This window comes from Somniosus microcephalus, chromosome 24 (genome assembly GCF_052327205.1).
Source record: "Somniosus microcephalus isolate GS21.2 chromosome 24, FLI_Smic_1.0, whole genome shotgun sequence".
NCBI lineage: Eukaryota > Metazoa > Chordata > Chondrichthyes > Squaliformes > Somniosidae > Somniosus > Somniosus microcephalus.
Genome location: NC_141010.1, coordinates 16,004,138 through 16,026,005, shown reverse-complemented (window position 1 = coordinate 16,026,005; position 21,868 = coordinate 16,004,138). Strand labels below are relative to the sequence as shown.

The 21,868-nt window shown below is 43.1% G+C and overlaps 1 protein-coding gene across 2 annotated transcripts in view; it reads left to right on the top strand.

Annotated features, from left to right (window-relative positions):
* LOC147101089 (phosphoethanolamine/phosphocholine phosphatase-like) overlaps positions 1–21,868 on the top strand; it is a 52,555-nt gene that overhangs the window by 12,774 nt on the left and 17,913 nt on the right. Inside the window, exon 1 of one of the 2 annotated variants that reach the window (XM_085966271.1) lies at positions 3,449–3,755. The exons of the other annotated variant lie outside the window; for it this stretch is intronic. The gene's annotated coding sequence lies outside the window, so the exon portion shown is untranslated. Of the gene's footprint in view, positions 1–3,448; positions 3,756–21,868 lie in introns of those variants that run through there. 2 annotated transcript variants of the gene reach the window in all.

Sequence of the window (21,868 nt, the reverse complement as noted above, 5' to 3'; positions counted from 1 at the left end):
TGTACCAACCATCAAAAATGCTAAATGAAGTTAAAACAACCCACAATCATTTTCCTTTATATTTCCCAGTGGCATATCTGCTTTCTTTTGGTTTGTCTATCTTGTTTGTTTCTTTTATCTTCCATACTTTGTTGTTTTTGCTATTCTTCAATCCCTTAATTTCTTTTAATCTTTTGTATATTCTTTTTCTTTCTTGTGTTTGATATTTTTGCATTGAGTCCCTCAGCCAGATTACTCTCCCTCTCCTATTTATATCTTGTTGATTCAATTTGACCATGAAAACATAAAATTTGCATTTTTTGACCCTTCAGCTGACACTCACTCATTCCTGCACATCAGGAGTCACTTCCATACTAGATAACAGCTAAGAATAGAACAATAATGCTAGGTTAGAGTGTGTAGGGAATGAAAAATAAATATCCTTATATCCCATGATCTTTATCCCTATGGCATTGAGTTTCACTGAGACTTGGTGGCAGGGTTGGAAGTGAGTGCAGGCCTAACGATGAACCATGACATTCACAAGATCATGAAGAGAGATATGGAAAGACATGGGAGCAATGCATGAACAATAGAGCTGATTTTATAATATTTGCACAGTGGTGGTGCACCTGGAAGTGAATTAACGGATTTTGCACTAGGAGCACATGGAATGGACCTCATGAAATTTTGCAAGAAATTCCTGCAGCAAATTATATCATCTGCTGGGAGCATGTACAGTGAGATAGCCGGTGCAGCAGCAGATTTAAAGGGCCTTGAAAGAGCAGGTACAATTTTAGCAGTGGAAGTTTGCAAGAGGAAAAAATTGTATTCACTTCAGTGAAAGTGATGCCGAATGCTAGTGCAAGGGTCAAAGGGGAACTTTTCCCCATTACAGAAAAGGTTCTGGATGGGAGAAATGTTTAACACATTGACAGAGTTTGCCATGGTAGGTGTACTCTGAATGTAGCCACTTCAAGTATAATGTTATGGAAGCAACACACTTTCAGCTTAACCAGCTGCATTTTAACTTTGAATGCATGATGATCATTGTTTACACAATCACAAGAGTGCCTATTTTCATGCAGTCACACCTTCAGCTTCTAAGGAAACAAATCAAATTGTGGCTCAGTTAGCAGAAATGTAGATTTACAACACCAGCCTCATATTCTGTTGGTTAAAGGAAAAATATCAGTTAATCACATTGAGGAAATTACACTGCAAATAGCCCAGAATCAGTGGAGCCATCCTAAATCTCCATTTTTTTTTTAATGAAATCTCTGGCAAAGCCAGCATTTATTGCCCATCCCTAATTGCCCCTTGAGAAGGTGGTAATGAGCCACCTTCTTGACAACTGAGGAGCTTGCTAGGCCATTTCAGAGGAGCAGTTAAGAATCTGGAGTCACATTATAGACCAGGCCAGGTAATGACAGCAGATTTCCTAAAGGACATTAGTGAACCAGATGGGTTTTTATGACAATTTGATAGTTTCATGGTTATCATTACTGCTACTAGCTTTTTATTCCAGATTTATTTAATTAACAGCTGTTGTGGGATTGTGAACTCACGTCACTGGATCATTAAGTCCAGGCCTCTGGATTACTAGCCCAGTAACATTACCACGATGCTATAATCCCCCTATGCTTCATTGCAGCTTTTGCTCCTCTTCACCCAATAATCTTTCACATACTAAGATACTGTCAATCACAAACATAGCATATAGCACAACATTTAGTGGCAAGTCACATTTGTTACAAAGAATATATTGCTGTTACCTGGTTCTACTTGTGTTTTGTAGTTGGAATGCCCTAATGCTCGCCTTAAATGTGTCCTCAAAATTGAGTCAGTAGTCAGGCTGAATGTTAGGAAAGAAAAGGACTAATGGTAATTAAACCATGAAGACTTATACAAACAAAACATTCCTTACCAAGGATAGAAACAAGCCATCAAGATCACAGGCCCACAGTTGGCTTGTTAAGAGGGAAATAAAGGTGTCCTGCTGGAGCTGTGTTACAACCCATTTGTTAGCAAAAATTAGAGAAACTCGGGAGTAAACAAGCACCCTGACATGTCTAGGTGTTGGTTCTTCATTGATTTGAAGGTCATCAAGAGTATATGGTTGTGTGAGATGATTGAAACCAGAGGGATAGACTCTTCTAACATATGTCACTCAGATTAGTCAATAGAACTGAGATTCCTTTGGAAATTACAGGTATATAAGATGGTGTTTTTGACACTAATGTCTCAGTTTTTAGTTCTCGGCCTCAGTTCTTAGTTTAGTTCTAATCCTTTTAGTAGTTCTTGTAGTTGGTTTTGTGGCAGAAGCTGTAGGAGTTATTTGTCTCGTATATGTAGAAGGATGTCTGTGTAAAACCAAAACTGCATCTCCAACTGAAGGAAAGGTTAGAGAAGTTAAGATTGTACGACTATACTAGCCAGATAAAAGTGTGCCACTTGGATGAACAAGTTTCCCTGAAATCCAGGAGGAGAGATTTAAGGCCGCTTGCCCATGGAATCATGGAATCCCAGTCTATCCAATCTTTCCTCACAGCTAAAGTTCTCCAGTCCTGGCAACATCCTCGTCAATCTCCTTTGCACCCTCTCTAGTGTACTTGCATCTTTCTTGTAATGTGGTGACTAGAACCGTACACAGTGTAAAATTTGGAAACATTGCTAACTACAAGCATATAGACTTTATTCAATAGATTGGCTATCTAATGCTGGTAACCTGTCAATTATGTAAGGAACCTAATCCTAAATGAATTTCTCCAATTCATGTCAATCTTAGACTCTGATCTCAACTGTAAAATTATAATTCTAAAGAGATTTAATAGAAGCTTTTGAAATTTTGAAGGATGTTTGATAGGATAAATAGGGAAAGACTATTTCTTCTGGTGAGGGAGTCTGTGAGGCGAGGTTAGCAATTTTAAATTGTCACTAGACATTTAGGGAATATGTCTTTATGCAGGATGTTGTTAAGAGCACAAAATGCTTTGATACAGCAAGTAATTGAAGCAGATACCATTGCTTCTTTTGAGAATTAGATAAAAATTTGAATTAGAGAGAAAAACAGCAGTGGGATTAGTTTTGGATTGCTGCAGGAAAGAACCCACACAGATACTGTAAACTTCGATGGTTCTCTGTGTTGTGAGATCATAGAATCGTGCAGCACCGAAGGAGGCCATTCGGCCCAGCGTGTCTGCGTTGGCTCTTCCGAAGAGCAATCCAGTTAGTCCCGCTCCCCCTGGTCTTTCCCCATACCCCTGCAATTGTTTATCCTTCAAGTATTTATCCAGTTCCCTTTTGAAGGCTACCACTGAATCCGTTTGACGTAAGCAAAAAGAGTGAGGCAGATTGCAAACCCATTTAAGCAGATGCAGCTGCGCTTCAAGTGGGATGCGTCAAGAACCAGAACCGATATCGAGAGGATAGTAAGTCACGAGTAGGAAACGCTGCAGCCAGTGTGACTGAGCTCAGCTGGCAGCAGATTGGGCGATCAAACCCCTCGAGCTCCACACTCGCCAGTCCCCTGCCTCCGAATAAAGCCGGGCTCACTATTGGTTGCGTTCTTGCTGGCGTCACAAAGGAAACCCCTCCCATTGATTGTCAGTTTCCTAGAAACCTGCTTCCTGAAAACATTCACTAACATTTTCACTGACACCTCAGGAGCCTGACAGGGCTGCAGCAATCGGGGCCACCTTTTAATACCCCAGTGTTTTATTCTCTCTCTCTTTCCAAACACTGCGATTTCACACAGGCTCCTCCTTTGAATACGGGTAAGTGTGTGATACCTGCTGGGAGGGAGGGGGGGATTATTTTTTTTTAATGTCTTTGTTTTTAAATTAAGCTCCAGTTAAGGTCATTTTAAAAAAAAGATTCCAACCGGATCTCTCGGCTGTTTTGTTTTGGTCCGCTGAAGGACTTGCTGATAGAGGATGGATCTGCAAAATAAATACTTGGCTGATTGGATCGGAGAAGGTCAATTTCCAAAAAACGCGTTTTGCGGGGGTTTAAAGTTTCTGTCTTCAAGGCGAGCCTGACCCAACCTTTGTATTGGGACTTGTTATGTAGCAGTGACAACGCACCGTCTGCCGATTCATTCTCAGCCGGCAATGATAAATAACGGGATTCTCTTTTATTCCCCCTTTTTAAATCTCCCAAATCTTACATCGCATTTTAACAGTTGGTGAATTAACAAAGCGCCAATTTTTTTTCTGGAATATTTAATGGATCACTTCGTTATGTCTCTACCTAATTGTGCTTTTCTGTTTTAAAAAAATAAGACAACGGCAATGTCAACAGCAGATTCTGCAGAGCTAACTGCGCAGATGTCAGCTCAACGCTCACTGCCAAACCCTAGCACCCTAATTACATACATTTTAATATTTTAAGGACACATTAAAATAACCTTCCACCGACTCCGCTGTGCATTGGGTTTGATGCTAAATGATGGTTTCTGCAGGCACCGCAGAGGTTGTCAGCTCAGATCTCGCACAATTCACCGCGCTCACCATCCCCATATCTTTGAAACCCCAACTCCTAAACCCTGAAACCCCCCCTAACCCGAGACGGGTGTAGGATGCTACATTGTCAATGAGGTTATCGTGGATGCAGAAAGGCTGTGGTGTGAATAGGTGTAAAAATTGAAGCGACAAGAGGAACATACCATCACCAATGACCCCTGAGTTGCTGATTCTTTAGCTACTTTCTAAATATTCAGTATTGTCTATTTCCTTCTCCTCCCGCCCCCAGCAAACAGTTTTTTAAAATTTGTTCCTGGGATGTGGGCGTCACTGGCAGGGCCAGCATTTATTGCCCATCTCTAATTGCCCTTGAGAAGGTGGTGGTGAGCCACCTTCTTGAACCGCTGCAGTCCATGTGGTGAAGGTACTCCCACAGTGCTGTTAGGGAGGGAGTTCCAGGATTTTGACCCAGCGATGATGAAGGAACGGCGATATACTTCCAAGTCAGGATGGTCAGTGACTTGGAGGGGAACTTAGAGGTGGTGGTGTTCCCATGCGCCTGCTGCCCTTGTCCTTCTAGGTGGTAGAGGTCACGGGTTTGGGAGGTGCTGTCGAAGAAGCCTTGGCAAGTTGCTGCAGTGCATCTTGTACATGGTGCACACTGCAGCCACGGTGTGCCAGTGGTGGAGGGAGTGAATGTTTAAGGTGGTGGATGGGGTGCCAATCAAGCTGGCTGCTTTGTCCTGGATGGTGTTGAGTTTCTTGGGTATTGTTTAAGCTGCACACATGCAGGCAAGTGGAGGGTATTCCATCACACTCCTGAATTGTGTCTTGTGGATGGTGGAAAGGCTTTGGGGAGTCAGGAAGTGAGTCACTCGCTGCAAAATACCCAGCCTCAGACCGTTATGGCCGCAGTATTTAAACCATATAAAATTAGTTTACGGTTAATGATTTTTTCATTACATTAAAATAACTTTCGATCAGCTCCACTGTGCTCAATGAAAGACTAATGCCCTTTCGGCTTTGGCTTGATGCATGATGGGCGAGAATATTTGAGATTGATTTATGTGCAGTTGAATTCATACAATAAAGCTCTAGCTGCTTTCGTTTTGTTTAAACGAAAGGCTTGCATTTATGTTGCAGTTTATCACATCTCTTTAGAAACATTTCGGAGCACATTATGAAAGCAAATATAGCAGCCATTTTGCACACAGCAAAATGCCATAAACTGCAGTGAAGTGAGTGACCAGTTTTTTTCTGTTTTGGTGGTGTGGATTTGGGGAAGAATGTTGGCCACCACCCACAAGAATTCCTTGCTCTTTTTTAACATTGTACCACAAGATCTTTAATGTCCACCTAACCAGTAAACCAGGGCCAAAGCCTAGCACTTCCAACAGTGCAGCACTCCTTCAGTACTGCACTGAGGTGTGACTTTAACTGACAAAATTCTAACTCCGAGTTGAAAGTGCTGCCACTGAACCAAGTTGACACTTTAGCCTAAGATTTAAATTGGAAGTACTTTTGTTTGTTGTTCCTTCATATTTAATGTACAATCAGGCCCAAAAATTTGAAGTTGAACTTTAACATTAAGATTGCAATAACATTTTTACATATCTTAAAATTGCACGGTCTGCAATTTTCTATTCTCTCTGCTTCATACTATCTTATTTGACTTGCTTTGATTTTGATGACACTTTACAATATTCATTCTTTCCCCTCCATTTCTCTCTTCCCCGACATAGTTAATGACAGAAAACAGTGATGAAGAGCTAATTTCTCACACAGTTATTAAGTGATTAAATATGGAACTAGCATGTTTGCACAGTGATGCTGTACAAGTTTAATAGCCAAACATGCAGATGACTGATGAGATTCGAGGTTAATTTACTCTTCAAGCAGCCTATACCGTTCTGAAGACATTTATTTAAAAAAAATTTAATTACATAGTCTATAAGGAAGCTGCTATCATTACACACCTGTCGTCATTGAGCAATTGAAACATACTATAAAAGCTGAGTTAGCCAACACCACTTTCCATCGCAGTACATTTCCACTGCAGTTTCCTTATCTGGAATTATAAATAGCTGTACCCTCTCAATAAAGCTGATAACTTTAAAAACAGTTGTTCTCAAGGTTGACCCGTCCAAGGTTCAATATGCCAGTGACTCAACAGTGTTGCGTATCAGGATCGGGTTGACTGGAACAGTGCAACTAATGTGTACATGAAATTTCTCTGTAATCCATAGCAAATGATTTCCAGTAAACATAGTGGTGCTCCAACAGGAGTACACTGCTGCATACTGCTTTTCTCTAAATACCAACCAGCATTGCACTGCATGTCTTTGATGCTCATAGAATGGGAAACATCCATGGAAAAAAAGGTAAAAATGCTAACTTAAAATTCCACACAGTGTACAATGCACAAAATAAGATATTAGGCAACGAGTTTCTCTGATGAAGTTCTCTCACTTTGCCTAATGGCAAATGAACCCTTTTTAGCCAAAAGACCTGTAAATAGTGCTCAGTATATATTGGCTTCTGGGGGACATTGACAGACTGGTGAAATGGGCAGACACATGGCAGATGAAATTTAATGCAGAGAAGTATGAAGTGATGCACTTTGGAAGGAAGAATCAGGAGAGGCAATGTGAACTAAATGGCACAATTTTAAAGGGGTGCAGGAACAGGGAAACCTGGGGGTTCAAATAAACACAAATCTTTGAAGGTGGCAGGACTAGTTGAGAAGGCTGTTTATAAAAAAGAAAGCATAAGGGCCTCAGCTGGAGTATTGTGTCCAATTCTGGGCACCACACTTTAGAAAGGATGGCAAGGCCCTGGAGAGGGTGCAGAGGAGATTTACTAGAATTGTACCAGGGATGAGAATCTTTAGTTATGTGGAGAGACTAGGGAAGCTGGGATTTTTCTCCTTGTAGTGTCAGCTGTGGCTCAGTGGGTAGCACTCGTGCCTCTGAGTCAGAAGAGCAGGTGTGTGGGTCCAATTGGATAGCTCTCAAAGAGCCGGCACAGCCACGATGGGCCGAATGGCCGCCTCCTGTGCTGTAAGATTTTGTTATTCTGTGGTGGTGGTTTCACAATCCATTCTGGAAGTGAAATTTTCATTGCTCAAATTAACCTTTGAGGATATTTGAGGCAGTTGAGGCTCAAGATGTCCACAAAAGCTATTTGGTTGCTTCTTTGGTGGTCAGGTCAATATGTTGTTGTGGCTTTCAAATGCAACATTGACTGCTCAATGAGATAGCTCGCTGACTGACTTGTTGGCAGTATCCCCAGGGATGAACAAAACCAGATTTTAAAAATGATCATCACACCATAAAGTGCAACAGAATAATCCAAAACAATTTAGTAGTACAATACAATCAATCAAGCCTGCTTTGTCCCTTTGCCCTTTTTTAATGTATTTTTAATTCCTGGGATTTGAGTTCAAAACTGCACAAAATAAACTCATTAGACTTTTTTGCTTCAATAAAACCCAGGCAATACATCAGAATACAATATCGTAATTCATAGCATATAAAGACAACAGCAGTATATTTTCCCTCTGATGATTGATGGTGGTGACGTTGACCCTATCCTGATTGGGCACCTATTGAGCTAAAACAGATTGAAGTGTATTGGTGTCCAGATGCAAAAAGATATGTATTTCTATTTCTTTTCAAGTGCCCAGTCAATAAGCTCAATAACACATTTTCGCTTGTGTTCTGGGTGATTTTTGTTCTGTTGTTTCCTAGAAGTTACACGCTCCTTGAAGTTTCCAAAGATACAATCCTGATAGCATAATGGATTCACAATTGATATATTTATTACACTGAAATGTTTTTTGATTATTGCATTCAAATTGTTGTCAGCGTATGTTCTATATTACCATCGGATGCTGTGCTGTACATTTTGAACCATGTTGCCTTTACATCAGTGGCTTTTTTTTTTAAGCGTTTCTTTAATATACAGTCCATTTTGTTCTTAGTGGCGGTTTTGAGTGCTTCCAAGGAGGGATTCCATGTTGCTTCAAAGTCGCACCTTTGACTTGGAACTGGCCCATGTTGTTTCACAGCTGCGTCATACTACAGCCAGAGCTCTCCATTCACAACCACTGAGTTATTATTTCCTGAGAATCTTTATTTTGGTTGTGGCTGTTAGAATCGTGATCAGACTCCCAGCTTTCTAAATTACTTGGGTGGAGAAAGTCAAACCGACTTTAAGATTTTTCAATAGGGCATTTGGCATATTTTTTCCGGAACTGTTTAGTTTTAGAACAGCCCCAGAGAGTATGAATCAACTCCAATAATTGCCATTGCCTTTTAGATTAGCAGTGGCAATCTGGATGTGGTCTAGTCCACTCCGTACTCTACCTTGAATCCTATAAGCCTTGCTCCGACATCTCTCCTTACCACGTTAGCCATTTTAACTCTTGTAAGGGGTTCATAAACCCTTAGAATGATGGCATCTCCTTTTTCAAAAAAAACTTCAATTTTCGAGTCCTTTGTTAAAGGTACTTTGGCATAACCTCCAGGCTAGATTTTTCTTGTTATCCATAGAAGGAGGGGATGCTTCACCACTAGGACTTGGCACCAAGCTTATCTAGAAGCCAAAGATGTCACCAATTCCAAATATCTGGGGCCCAGTGAACTAGGCTATGGTGGGCCTCCAGTAGACTCCTTATTGTGACACTTCTTATCTACAACATTCTACCTAGTCCCTCTAATCTGTCTCCCATAATAGGGAAAATCAGAGGCAGGAGGTGACTGGAGAATGGATCAGCCAGCACTGCCCCCTGGCTCCTCTGACAGATGGTTGGAATGCATAATTGCCCTCAAACTTTAAGATTCAAATCAAGAGAATGTCCAGCTTGTATGTAGTCATTGTTGATGTCCTTAAGAAAGCAAGCCCTCCCAAAACAATCATTTTAGCAGCACAGTATATGCAAAGAACTTACAATGGCAAATCTCAAAACCGGGGATAGGAAGAGATGCGAAACACAATTTTCCTATTATGTACATGTACCTTAACGAGATGTACCTTAACGAGACATACAATTTTAACCTAGCTGATTTTGCTGAACTGTATTTGGAAGCAATCTCTGTGGTACTGTAAGAATTATAGAGAAAAAAATTGCCCATAATTTGTTTTGGGTTCGTTCCAAGATAAAGCCTTTTGGCAAAACGCTTTGGCAGCAATCCATAAAGTTACAACAGAAAGCATCCTTCTTAGGCTTTCCTAGAGAATATGATGAATGGTAACTTTTTTACACTATCCAGTTTATATCTTCTGATTGTGGTTATCTTTGATCCCCCTTCCTTTCCCCAAACAGTCGATATCTGGCAAAAACATTTTCTTAAAGGAGCCATAATGGGGGTGCAGTTTATGATGTACATCAAGAGGAAAAAACCACAAGCATTGGAAAGTTGAATTAAAAACAGTTTAGCAGTATGTCTGTCAAGATCTAAAATGAGAAAAATGGGTTACCGTTTTGGATAGAAGAAGATTCTGCACATAAAATGTTGGACATTTTTTTCTCTTTTCGGATGGTGACAGACCTACTTTGTATTCCTCCCATTCTTAAGCATTCACTCCCTCCACCACTGGCGTACTGTGGTTGCAGTGTGTACCATTTACAAGATGCACTGCAGCAACTCGCCAAGGCTTCTTCGGCAGCACCTCCCAAACCCGCGACCTCTTCCACCTAGAAGGACAAGGGCAGCAGGCGCATGGAAACACCACCACCTCCAAGCTCCCCTCCAAGTCACACACCATCCTGACTTAGAAATATATCGCTGATCCTTCATCGTCGCTGGGTCAAAATCCTGGAACTCCCTCCCTAGCAGCACTGTGGGAGTACCTTCACCACACGAACTGCAGCGGTTCAAGAAGGCGGCTCACCACCACCTTCTCGAGGGCAATTAGGGATGGGCATAAATGCTGGCCTCGCCAGCAACACCCACATCCCATAAACACTTTTTTTTTAAATTCTCTTTTTATATTAGTTTACAGTTGAACCACAGTTGCACACGGTTTAAAGTCCTAGATGAGTCTACAGTGCCATAAATTGCGAAGCAGCTAGAACGCTAAGGTAAATAGTAGGTTATGAAACACAGCAACTGGTCAGAGTTGACTTGACCTGAAAGGAGATATGTTTTGATCTAACAACAGGCTATTCCCTTAGAATGCTGTTATGCTACAGATACTACTCTGAGTGTGATATACAACCAGCAGACCTGAGTTATACCACCAGCAGCGACTTGCACTGAGGTCCTCTCCTCGGTTGGCTAATTTTTAATGTTATGGGAACACAGGCAGCAATCTTGTTTTCGCCTAACATTAAAAAGAATCCATATTAAAAGGTTAAAAAGTTTTCAGGTTAACCAATGACTACCTGAGCACTTTGCACCAAGTTGGAGTTCTTCTACATTGTTACAGACTCAAAGTAGTTTGAGACATGAATTAGAACTGCCATGCTAAGAATGTTTTAAGTTACCACTGTGCACATGATCATGTTTCACTGGCTGCTGACATCAAGTCAACATGAGTGACTGTTGTATGCCATGTGGCTGTGTGATATTTAATTCTGTCACCAGGTAACTGGGAGGCCCCCATCTCAAATTGCCAGCCTCCTCCTCTGCAGCTGTCAGCGTGGTGATGACTGGAGGGCCACCTCCGGATCTCTGCCTCTCCCTGGTGTTCTGTGCTCTCTACTCCTGCAAGGAGGAAAACAAGAGACCTTTGAGTGCGAGTCATGGAATGGGTGGAACGGATGGATGGACAGCATCTGTTGAGGGTGACAATGAGGGAGAGGCATGACATTGCATTAAGATGAGGGTGAGTGTCAGTGGTGGATGGTCAGATGGGGATGTCGGGAAGTACATAGACAGAGAGGGATGGGTGCACCTGCAAGGTATGTTGGTGTGAGGAGTGATGTGCAGGAGTAGGCTTGGGAAGGTAGAGTGAGGGGGTTGGGGTGACACGCACATCAGGATGTAGTCGAATGTGTCATTGAACTCCCCTTTCCTGCCCTCATTAGGTCATTAAAGCGCTTCCGGCACTGTAGTCAGGAACGTGGAACCACACTCCTGCTGCTGACTTCTTCTGCAATCTCCAGCGACGCCGCCTTGGTCATTGAGGCTGGCTTCATCCTCCCGTTAGCAGGGAATAATATCTCCCTGCGGGCCCTTGCACCTCGCAGCAGCATCAGGTCTAGGGATGTATCACTGAAGCGAGGCGCAGCCTTTGTACGTTGAGACTCCATTCTTTTATTCCTTCCTTTATTTCTACCACCTCCACAATCCTTCAACTGGCAACTTTGCAAGGTTCCTTTAAATACCACAGCTGAAATAGAGCACGAGTGTCATCATCATGGGGCAGCACGGTGGCATAGTGGTTAGCACTGTTGCCTCACAGCGCCAGAGACCCGGGTTCGAATCCGGCCTCGGGCAACTGTCTGTGTGGAGTTTGCACATTCTCCCCGTGTTTGCGTGGGTTTTCTCCGGGTGCTCCGGTTTCCTCCCACAGTCCAAAGATGTGCGGGTTAGGTTGATTGGCTATGATAAATTGACCCTTAGTGTTAGGGGGATTAAATACGTGGGGTTACAAGGATAGGGTGGGATATGTGTTGGTGTAGGGGTTACGGGGATCGGGTGGGATATGTGTCGGTGCAGGCTCGATGGGCCGAAATGGCCTCTATCTGCACTGTGGGGTTTCTGTGATTTCTGTGATTTGATCACGCCCGCTTGCGCTAATTGGTCAGGAAACCCGGAAGTCCGATGCAAATGCAGTAGCTGGGTTAAAAAGCCACTGACAGATGTGCTGCAGCTACTTCTGGGTTTCAGCTGTATAGCTGTGGCTCAGTGGGTAGCACCCTCGCCTCTCTGTCAGAAGGTTGTGGGTTCAAGTCCCACTCCAGAGTCTTGAGCAAAAAAATCTAAGCTGACACTCCTGCAGTACTGAGGGAGTGCTGCACTGTCTAAATCTAAGCTGACATTCCTGCAGTACTGAGGGAGTGCTGCACTGTCTAAATCTAAGCTGACACTCCTGCAGTACTGAGGGAGTGCTGCACTGTCTAAATCTAAGCTGACACTCCTGCAGTACTGAGGGAGTGCTGCACTGTCTAAATCTAAGCTGACACTCCTGCAGTACGGAGGGAGTGCTGCACTGTCTAAATCTAAGCTGACACTCCTGCAGTACTGAGGGAGTGCTGCACTGTCGGAGGTGCTGTCTTTTGGATGAGATGTTAAACCGAGGCCCCGCCAGCTCTCTCAGGTGAATGTAAAAGATCCCACGGCACTATTTCAAAGAAGAGCAGGGGTGCTCTCCCCGGTGACCTGGCCAATATTTATCCCTCAATCAATATCACTAAAACAGATTATCTGGTCATTATCACATTGCTGTTTGTGGGAGCTTGCTGTGCGCAAATTGGCTGCCGCATTTCGGAGTAAGTCTGATTATAGAGAAAGTAATAAGGTGTCATTGAGATGGTAGCAAGGGGGGGGGGGAAATCACTGTTGATGTGTTGCTGTTGATCGAAAGCCTTGCCAATCTCCTGTGGCAGATATTTCCACTTCACAAGAAGAGCTTAGAAATTTTGTCAGATTGCATTTTCAAGGCTAACTCAGCTGACACTGTCACCCTTGATAAAGCTGTGCCCGTCTTTGAGTTCCTCCAACAAAGGGTTTTTGCTGCACAGTAAGTGACCCAGTTGTAGGGTGACCAGAGTTTCTAAACAGAATCCAGGGGACGCACAGGGTGGGGCACAGCAAAGTAGCCAGGGTGGAAAACGCAGGTTGTGCGGCGTAGCGAGGCAAAATATTTTTGGCAGCCTGTATTTTAAACAGTTGCACATAATAATAATAATAATCAACTTTATTGTCATTGTTAGTGCACAAGTGCAGTACAACGAAATGTAGGCTTGCGGCTCCCGAGAGTGTACATTTAAATTAAGACATTTAAACATTCAACATACATTTGGCTTGTAATACATTAACATAAACATAACCATAATAAAGTGCATTGGCAGATGTGCAGGCTTTAGAGTTTATTTGTGGAGTTCAGTAGGATGACAGCCCTGGGAAAGAAGCTGTTCCTAAATCTGGTCGTACGGGTGCGAATGCATCTGTAGCGTCTCCCAGATGGCAGGAGGGCGAACAGACTGTGGCTGGGGTGGGTAGGGTCTTTGATGATGGACCGTGACCTCCGTAAACAGCGTTTCTGGTATATGTGCTCTGGTCGGTAGCTGGGTGCCGGTAATGCGTTGGGCAGTTTTGACTACCCGCTGCAGGGCTTTCCGGTCATAGCTACAGCTGCCATACCATACTGTGATACAGTTCGTCAGGATGCTCTCTATTGTGCAGCGGTAAAAGTTAGAGAGGATCAGGGGTGACAGGTTACATCCCTTCAACCTCCTTAGGAAATATAGGCGCTGCTGGGCCTTCTTCACCAGAGAGGAGGTATTGAGTGACCAGGAGAGGTCTTCCGTGATGTGGACTCCTAGGAACTTAAAGCTGTCCACCCTTTCCACCACAGCCCCATTGATGTGGATGGGGGTGTGACTTCCGCCTTTGGACTTCCTGAAGTCCACAATGATTTCTTTGGTTTTCTTGATGTTAAGGGCCAGGTTGTTATCAGCGCACCACTTCACGAGATGCTGGACCTCCTCCCTGTACACACTACAAATGCAAAACAGATGTGCATATAATTACTGTGGACGTGACGTCACACTATTGAAGCGCATTCAGACACCGTTTATAAATAATACAGTAACACTGTTCAGTCCACTGACCTGAAACTGTGATTATGTCTAACAGTACGATACGCATATATTCCATTCCATGGCTCGGGGACGAGTTTCGTGAACCGGGGACTCTTCTGGGGACGCTGTTTGCCCGGGGACACAGCACCTCCTCCAGGGACTGTCCCCGGAAAACGGGGACGTACGGTCACACTGCCCAGTTGTGATGTGCAAAGGCCTACTTATTGTTTCAAGAAATGCATCATTTAAAGCTAGTACTGGCTGGATTTGTTTTTTTCCAGGATCACCAAAGCAAGTTACTCCACCAATCCAACTCAAGTCGATCCTTTCACCCAGAAGTTAGTGAAATTTATTGACCAGCAGCACAAACAAATTTTAGCTCCAACCAGCTCGATCTTCTCTGAGTTGTGTCCTCTCAATTCTGGTAACATCCTTGTAAATCTTTTCTCTACTTTCTTTCCAGTGCTTCAATATCCTTTTTTGTAGTATGGAGACCAGAACTGTGCACAGTATGCCACGTGTGGTCTAACCAAGGTTCTATATAAGTTTAACATGGCCTCCCTGCTTTTGTATTGTATTCTTCTGGAAATTAACCCCAGTACTTTGTTTGCACACTTTATGGCCTTAGCAACTTTGTTGCTTCTTTTAACGATTTATGCCTCTGTATTCCCAGATCTCTTTGCTGCTCTACCCCATTTAGTTTCCTGATTTCCAAGGAATAAGTAGCCTTCCTTATTCTTCCTACCGAAATGACAGTTCTTTCGCAATAAATAAAAGCAGAATTTCTCTCTTTAAGCACCAAGGAATGAATTCAGCTCATGGTGGTCATCACAAGGCTCGCTAGCTGCATGAGGCTCTTCATTCCTCGTGTGTGGCTTTTTGAGTATCAGAAACAGTTATGCGGCTCTTTCGATGGCTGTTTGCAGTCGTGTGCGCTACACGGTCAATGCCACTCTCTATAGAAGCTGCATTTTCAGGGAAGCAGGATCAGTGCTTATTGGGGAACAGCACTGGCACTTTTTAAGCAGGATTAGTGTTAGGATAGGACTGGGCTGACATTTCTGGAGAGCAGGGAGCAGCAGGGCTTGTGGTTCCTGGCAGGTTGCCACACCGAGACTGATTTCAATAGAGAGGACACAAAGAAAAGGAGGCTTGAAAGCTGCTGACTTTATTTTTATGAATTGAGTGGGCAAGTGGAAAGTATTCCATCACACTTCTTACTTGGTCGGATAGATGCCAGTGTTGTAGCTGTACTGGAACAGCTGGCGCGGCTAGTTCTGGAGCACAACTGTATCAAGATATCTTCAACTGATCTTGATTAACTCAGTGATAAATGCAGAGCCCCCTTCCATCAATCAGCATTTAATCAGATTTGATTGTCGGACATTTACCAAACCTTGCAATGTGTTGTGCCAACATGAGTGGAGGAATTCCTGAGTTGTGTGCAGCAGAATTGTAAACCGGTTCACAATTTTGCTACAGCTAATACACAGAATAAATGTACCCCCATGTTGTTTTTGACAATTATGGTCGACTTCGTAAAAGACTTGATGGCGAAGGCAGCGTCCCTTAACACAGACCAGGTGCTTCGCTATTGTCCACTGAACGGTTTGGGAAATGTAGGGATTCATTTTCATCTTCACCACTTGTGCAGTAGAGTGGCAGAGTGGATCACCTGCCCATTACAGGACCCGCTGGATTTTCATTTCCGTTCAAATCGATGGAAATAAAAATCAGGTGCGTCCTCTAACGGGTGGGCGAACTGCTTTACCAGTTTACCGCCCAAGCGGTGAAGGTGAGAATTAACCCAGCCCCTTCCCGTGGCGTTGAAGTAGAACTGGCTGAATTCCAGCCTTTGTCTTAGTGAAGCTCTCACAACCCCATCCTCTTGTTTATGGAAATGGCCCAAAACCAGACATTTTGTGTACGGCCTCCTCGCAACTTAGAGAATTTAGAGTATGAGGCGACCAGAGATTGATGCAGATACTGAGAGCTTGGAATGCTATAGTCCTCATTAAAAAAGAAATCTGCCTTCCGGATGAATCATTTCATTCATGGGGAACGCCTCACTAACAGTAACTCATTTAAACTAGGGAAGTAACAGTGGGAAACTACTGCCACCAGTCAGCTGAGGAGGAAAAATACACAGAGGATATTTAATTTGAAAATATGTTTCATTCAACACAGTAAATGCCACATCACTATCAAGTGTAAAATCGACATTTTACACTTTTTTTATGTTTTAAACCGTGTTGTATAAGAACATAACATAAGAAATAGGAGCAGGAGTAGGCCGATCGGCCCCTCGAGCCTGCTCCGCCATTCAATAAGATCATGGCTGACCTGATCCTAACCACCAATCTACTATCACAGAACCATCTCCTGAATCTAACAGAATTAGACACACGAAATAGGAGCAGGATCAGGCTACACGGCCCCTGGGCCCGCTCCGCTACCCACAGGGCCATGACCGATCCGAACCTAGACTCATGTCCAAATTCCTGCCCGCTCCCCATAACCCTTTATTCCCTTTACTTCTAGGAAACTGTCTATTTCTGTTTTAAATTTATGTAATGATGTAGCTTCTACAGCTTTTTGGGGCAGCATATTCCATGGACCTACCACCCTCTGAGTGAAGTAGTTCCTCCTCACCTCAGTTTTGAAAGAGCAGCCCCTTATTCTAAGACTATGGCCCCTAGTTCTAGTTTCACCCATCATCGGGAACATCCTCCCCGCATCCACCCGATCCAACCCCTTCACAATCTTATATGTTTCAATAAGATCGCCTCTCATTCTTCTGAACTCCAATGAGTAGAGTCCCAATCTACTCAACCTCTCCTCATATGTCCATCCCCTCATCCCCGGGATTAACCGAGTGAACCTTCTTTGTACTGACTCGAGAGCAAGTATGTCTTTTCTTAAGTATGGACACCAAAACTGTATGCAGTATTCCAGGTGCGGTCTCACCAATACCTTGTACAACTGAAGCAATACCTCCCTATTTTTATATTCTATCCCCCTAGCAATGAAAGCCAACATTCCATTGGCCTTCTTAATCACTTGCTGCACCTGCATACTAACCTTTTGAGTTTCGTGCACCAGGACCCCCAGATCCCTTTGTACTTCAGTACTTTCCAGTTTCTTGCCATTAAGATAATAACTTGCTCTACGATTTTTCCTGCCAAAGTGCATAACCTCACACTTTCCAGTATTGTATTCCATCTGCCAAATCTCTGCCCACTTACTTAGCCTGTCTATGTCCCCTTGCAGGTTTTTTATGTCCTCCTCACTCACTACTTTCCCTCCCATCTTTGTATCATCTGCAAACTTTGATATGTTACACTCGGTCCCCTCCTCCAAATCGTTAATATAGATTGTAAAGAGTTGGGGACCCAGCACTGACCCCTGTGGAACACCACTAGTTACTGATTGCCAGTCCGAGAATGAACCATTTATCCCAACTCTCTGCCTTCTGTTAGATAGCCAATCCTCTATCCATTCCAGAATATTACCCCCAATCCCGTGATTTTTTATCTTAAGCAATAATCTTTTGTGTGGCACCTTGTCAAATGCCTTTTGGAAGTCTAAATACACTACGTCCATTGGTTCCCCTTTATCCACCCTATATGTTACTTCCTCAAAGAACTCCAACAAATTTGTCAAACATGACTTCCCCTTCATAAAACCATGCTGACTTTGTCCTATTAAATTATGATTATCCAAATGTCCTGTTACTGTCTCCTTAATAATGGACTCCAATATTTTACCTCCCACAGATGTTAGGCTAACCGGTCTATAGTTTCCAGCCTTCTGTCTACTGCCCTTTTTAAATAAGAGCGTTACATTAGCAGTTTTCCAGTCTGCCGGGACTTTTGCTGAGTCCAGGGAGTTTTGGAAAATTATTACCAATGCATCCACAATCCCTACCGCCACTTCCCTCAAGACCCTAGGATGTAAGCCATCAGGTCCAGGTGATTTATCCGCCTTGAGTCCCATTATTTTACCGAGTACCACTTCCTTAGTGATTTTGATCGTGTTTAGCTCCTCCCCCCCCCCCCCCCCATAGCCCAGTGTTGGGATATTCTTAGTGTCTTCTACTGTAAAGACTGATACAAAATATTCATTCAGTTTTTTTTGCCATCTCCATATTTCCCACCATTAATTTCCCAGTCTCATCCCCTAAGGGACCAACATTTACTTTAGCCACCCTTTTTCTTTTTATATAACTATAAAAACTCTTATCTGTTTTTATATTTTTTGCTAATTTACTTTCATAATCTATCTTCCCTTTCTTAATCAATCTTTTTGTTATTTTTTGCTGTCTTTTAAAGTTTTCCCAATCCTCTATCCTCCCACTAGATTTGGCTACCTTATATGCCCTTGTTTTTAGTCGAATACTATGCTTAATTTCTTTACTTAGCCACGGATGGCTGTCTTTTCTTTTACACCCTTTTCTTCTCAGTGGAATATATATTTTTTGGAAGTTGTAAAATAACTCCTTAAATGTACACCACTGATCATGTATCGTCTTACCCTTTAATCTATTTTCCCAATCCACTCTACTCAATTCCGCTCTCATACCTTCATAGTATCCTTTATTCAAGCTTAGCACGCTTGACAAGCCTTCTCAATGAATTTGAAGATGTTGCAAGTAATGTAGCTAGTAGAACTCTATCATATAGCTTCTTTGGGACTGACAGAAAGCTTTTGATGCAGTTCCACATGAAAGACTTCTAACTGAACTGAAAGCCAGGGGGATTTAGATTAAGAACATGGAACTGGATAAAAAGTTGTATTGGAGGAGTGTAGTGTCAAACTGGAGGAGAATTTGAATGTGGAACAGGTGTTGATAATATTTCCAATACTGTGCCACACAAGATAGCTCTGTGAAAGCCATTAGGGGTATTGAAAATATAGTTGGACACTAAACTAGGAGTTTCAATGGACCATATTGCTTTTTGTCATCCTTGACGGCTCTAACGTTCTTAGTCTCAACATATGAAAGAGAATAAATAACTAAGATCAGAAATAACTGTTGACAATGTTATTGTACAAATGCAGAAGGTACTGGTATCAAATTATTTTATTTTCTATTAAAATAGGGCATTAAAATAGCATTTTAACATAGTAGAATTTGAACGATCACATGAGCATTGTTAATAATCACACCAACAAATAACTTCTACTCTGTATACTTTTACTCTGGATGATTGGCATCTGCCTCCATCTGAAATGCCCCCCATTAACCAGAGTCTGTGGGAGAACACTTTGGTATGAGTGATCATCGTACCATATGATTTAGATTAACAATGGAGAGGAGCAAGGAATAATCGAGAGTGGAACTTCTAAAGTGGAATAGGGCTAACTTCAATGGGATGCGAAAGGATCTAGCCAGGGTAAAATGGACTGACTGGAAAAACTGTAACAGAACAATCTTTTAAGGAGGAGATGTTCCAAGTACAGGCTAGGTGCATTCCAACAAGAGGGAAGGGTAAGGGGACCAAAGCAAGGGCTCCTTGGATGATGAGGGCATTCTTAAGGGGGAGGGGGAGCAGGCAGAGGTCGTGGTCCACATTGGGACCAATGACATAGGTAGGAAGGGGGATGAGGTCCTGCATCAAGAATTTAGGAAGCTAGGTAACAGATTAAAGGGCAGGACCTCAAAGGTTGTAATCTCTGGATTACTCCCAGTGCCACGTGCTAGTGAGTATAGGAATAGGAGGATAGTGCAGATGAATGCGTGGCTAAAGAGTTGGTGTCGGAGGGAGGGTTTTAGTTTCCTGGATCACTGGGCCTGCTTCTGGGAAAGGTGGGACTTGTACAAGTCGGACGGGTTGCACCTGAACCAGAGCGGGACAAATATCCTTGTGGGGAGGTTTGCTAGCACTGTTTGGGGGGGGGGGGGTTTAAACTAACTTGGCAGGGGGGTGGGATACAGAGGGGAGCTGAAATAGGGGGTGATGTGCTGCCAATTATACAGAAAAAAACAAGTCAGCTTGGTAGACGGGGCAAATATATAAGGGCAAGGCTGGATGGCATCTATTTTAATGCAAGGAGTCTTGCAAATAAGGTGGATGAACTGAAGGTGTTGATAAACACATGGGAGTATGATATTGTTGCTATTACGGAGACATGGTTGAGGGAGGGGCAAGACTGGCAGCTCAATATTCCGGGGCACAGAATCTTCAGGCGAGACAGAGGAGGAGGTAAAAGAGGAGGGGGTGTCGCAATATTAATTAAGGAGTCAATTACTGCAGTAAGGAGGGCTGATATATTAGCAGGTTCCTCTAATGAGGCCATATGGGTGGAGCTTAAAAACAAAAAGGGGGCAAGCACTTTGCTGGGAGTGTACTATAGGCCTCCAAACAGTCAGGGGGAGATAGAGGAACAGATATGTAGGCAAATCTCAGAGAAATGTGCAAATAATAGGGTAATAATAATGGGGGATTTCAACTTCCCCAATATTAACTGGGATAGTCAGAGTGTGAAAGGCTCAGAGGGTGTAGAATTCTTAAAGTGCATCCAGGAGAGCTTTTTGAGCCAGCAATTAGAAAGTCCTACAAGAGAGGGGGCGGTACTGGACCTAATTCTAGGGAATCTGGCCGGCCAAGTGGAAAAAGTGCTAGTAGGTGAGCACTTTGGTGACGGTGACCATAATATGGTGAGATTTAAGGTGGTCATGGAAAAGGACAGGGATGGGCTGGAAATAAAGGTTCTAAATTGGGGGAAGGCCGATTTTAATAGGATAAGGCAGGATCTGGCCAAAATGGACTGGGATCAGCTACTTGTAGGAAAATCCGCATCGGAGCAATGGGAGGCTTTCAGAAGGGAGATTGAGATCGTACAATGGCAACATGTTCCTGTAAAGGTCAAGGGTGGTTCCAAAAACCACAGGGAACCTTGGATGTCAGGGGATATACGAGAATGGATTAGGAAAAAAAGGAGGGCTTTTGGCAGATACAAAAGGCTAAAGACGGAGGAAGCCCTAGAGGAGTATAAAAAGTGCAGGGGGAATACTTAAAAAAAAGAAATTAGGAGAGCAAGGAGGGGCCATGAAATAACACTGGCGAACAAAATAAAGGAAAATCCTAAGATGTTTTATAATATAAGTATATTAAGGGTAAGAGGATAACTAGGGAAAAAATAGGGCCCATTAGGGACAAAAGTGGCAATCTGTGTGTGGAGCCGGAAGATGTAGGAGGGGTTCTAAATGAATTTTTTGCATCTGTTTTCACTATGGAGGAGGACGATGTAGACATAGAAATAGGGCGGGGGGACTGTGATATGCTCGAACATATTAACATCGAGAGGGAGGAGGTATTGGCGGTTTTAGCAGGCCTAAAAATGGATAAATCCCCAGGCCCGGATGAAATGTATCCCAGGCTGCTGTGTGAGGCAAAGGAAGAGATTGCGGGGGCTCTAACACATATATTCAGGACCTCTCTGGCCACAGGGGATGTGCCAGAGGACTGGAGAACCGCTAATGTAGTACCATTATTCAAGAAGGGAAGTAGGGAAAAACCGGGGAACTACAGGCCAGTGAGCCTAACATCAGTGGTAGGAAAATTATTGGAAAAAATTCTGAGGGACAAAATTAGTCTCCACTTGGAGAGACAAGGATTAATCAGGGATAGTCAACATGGCTTTGTCAAGGGAAGATCATGTCTGACTA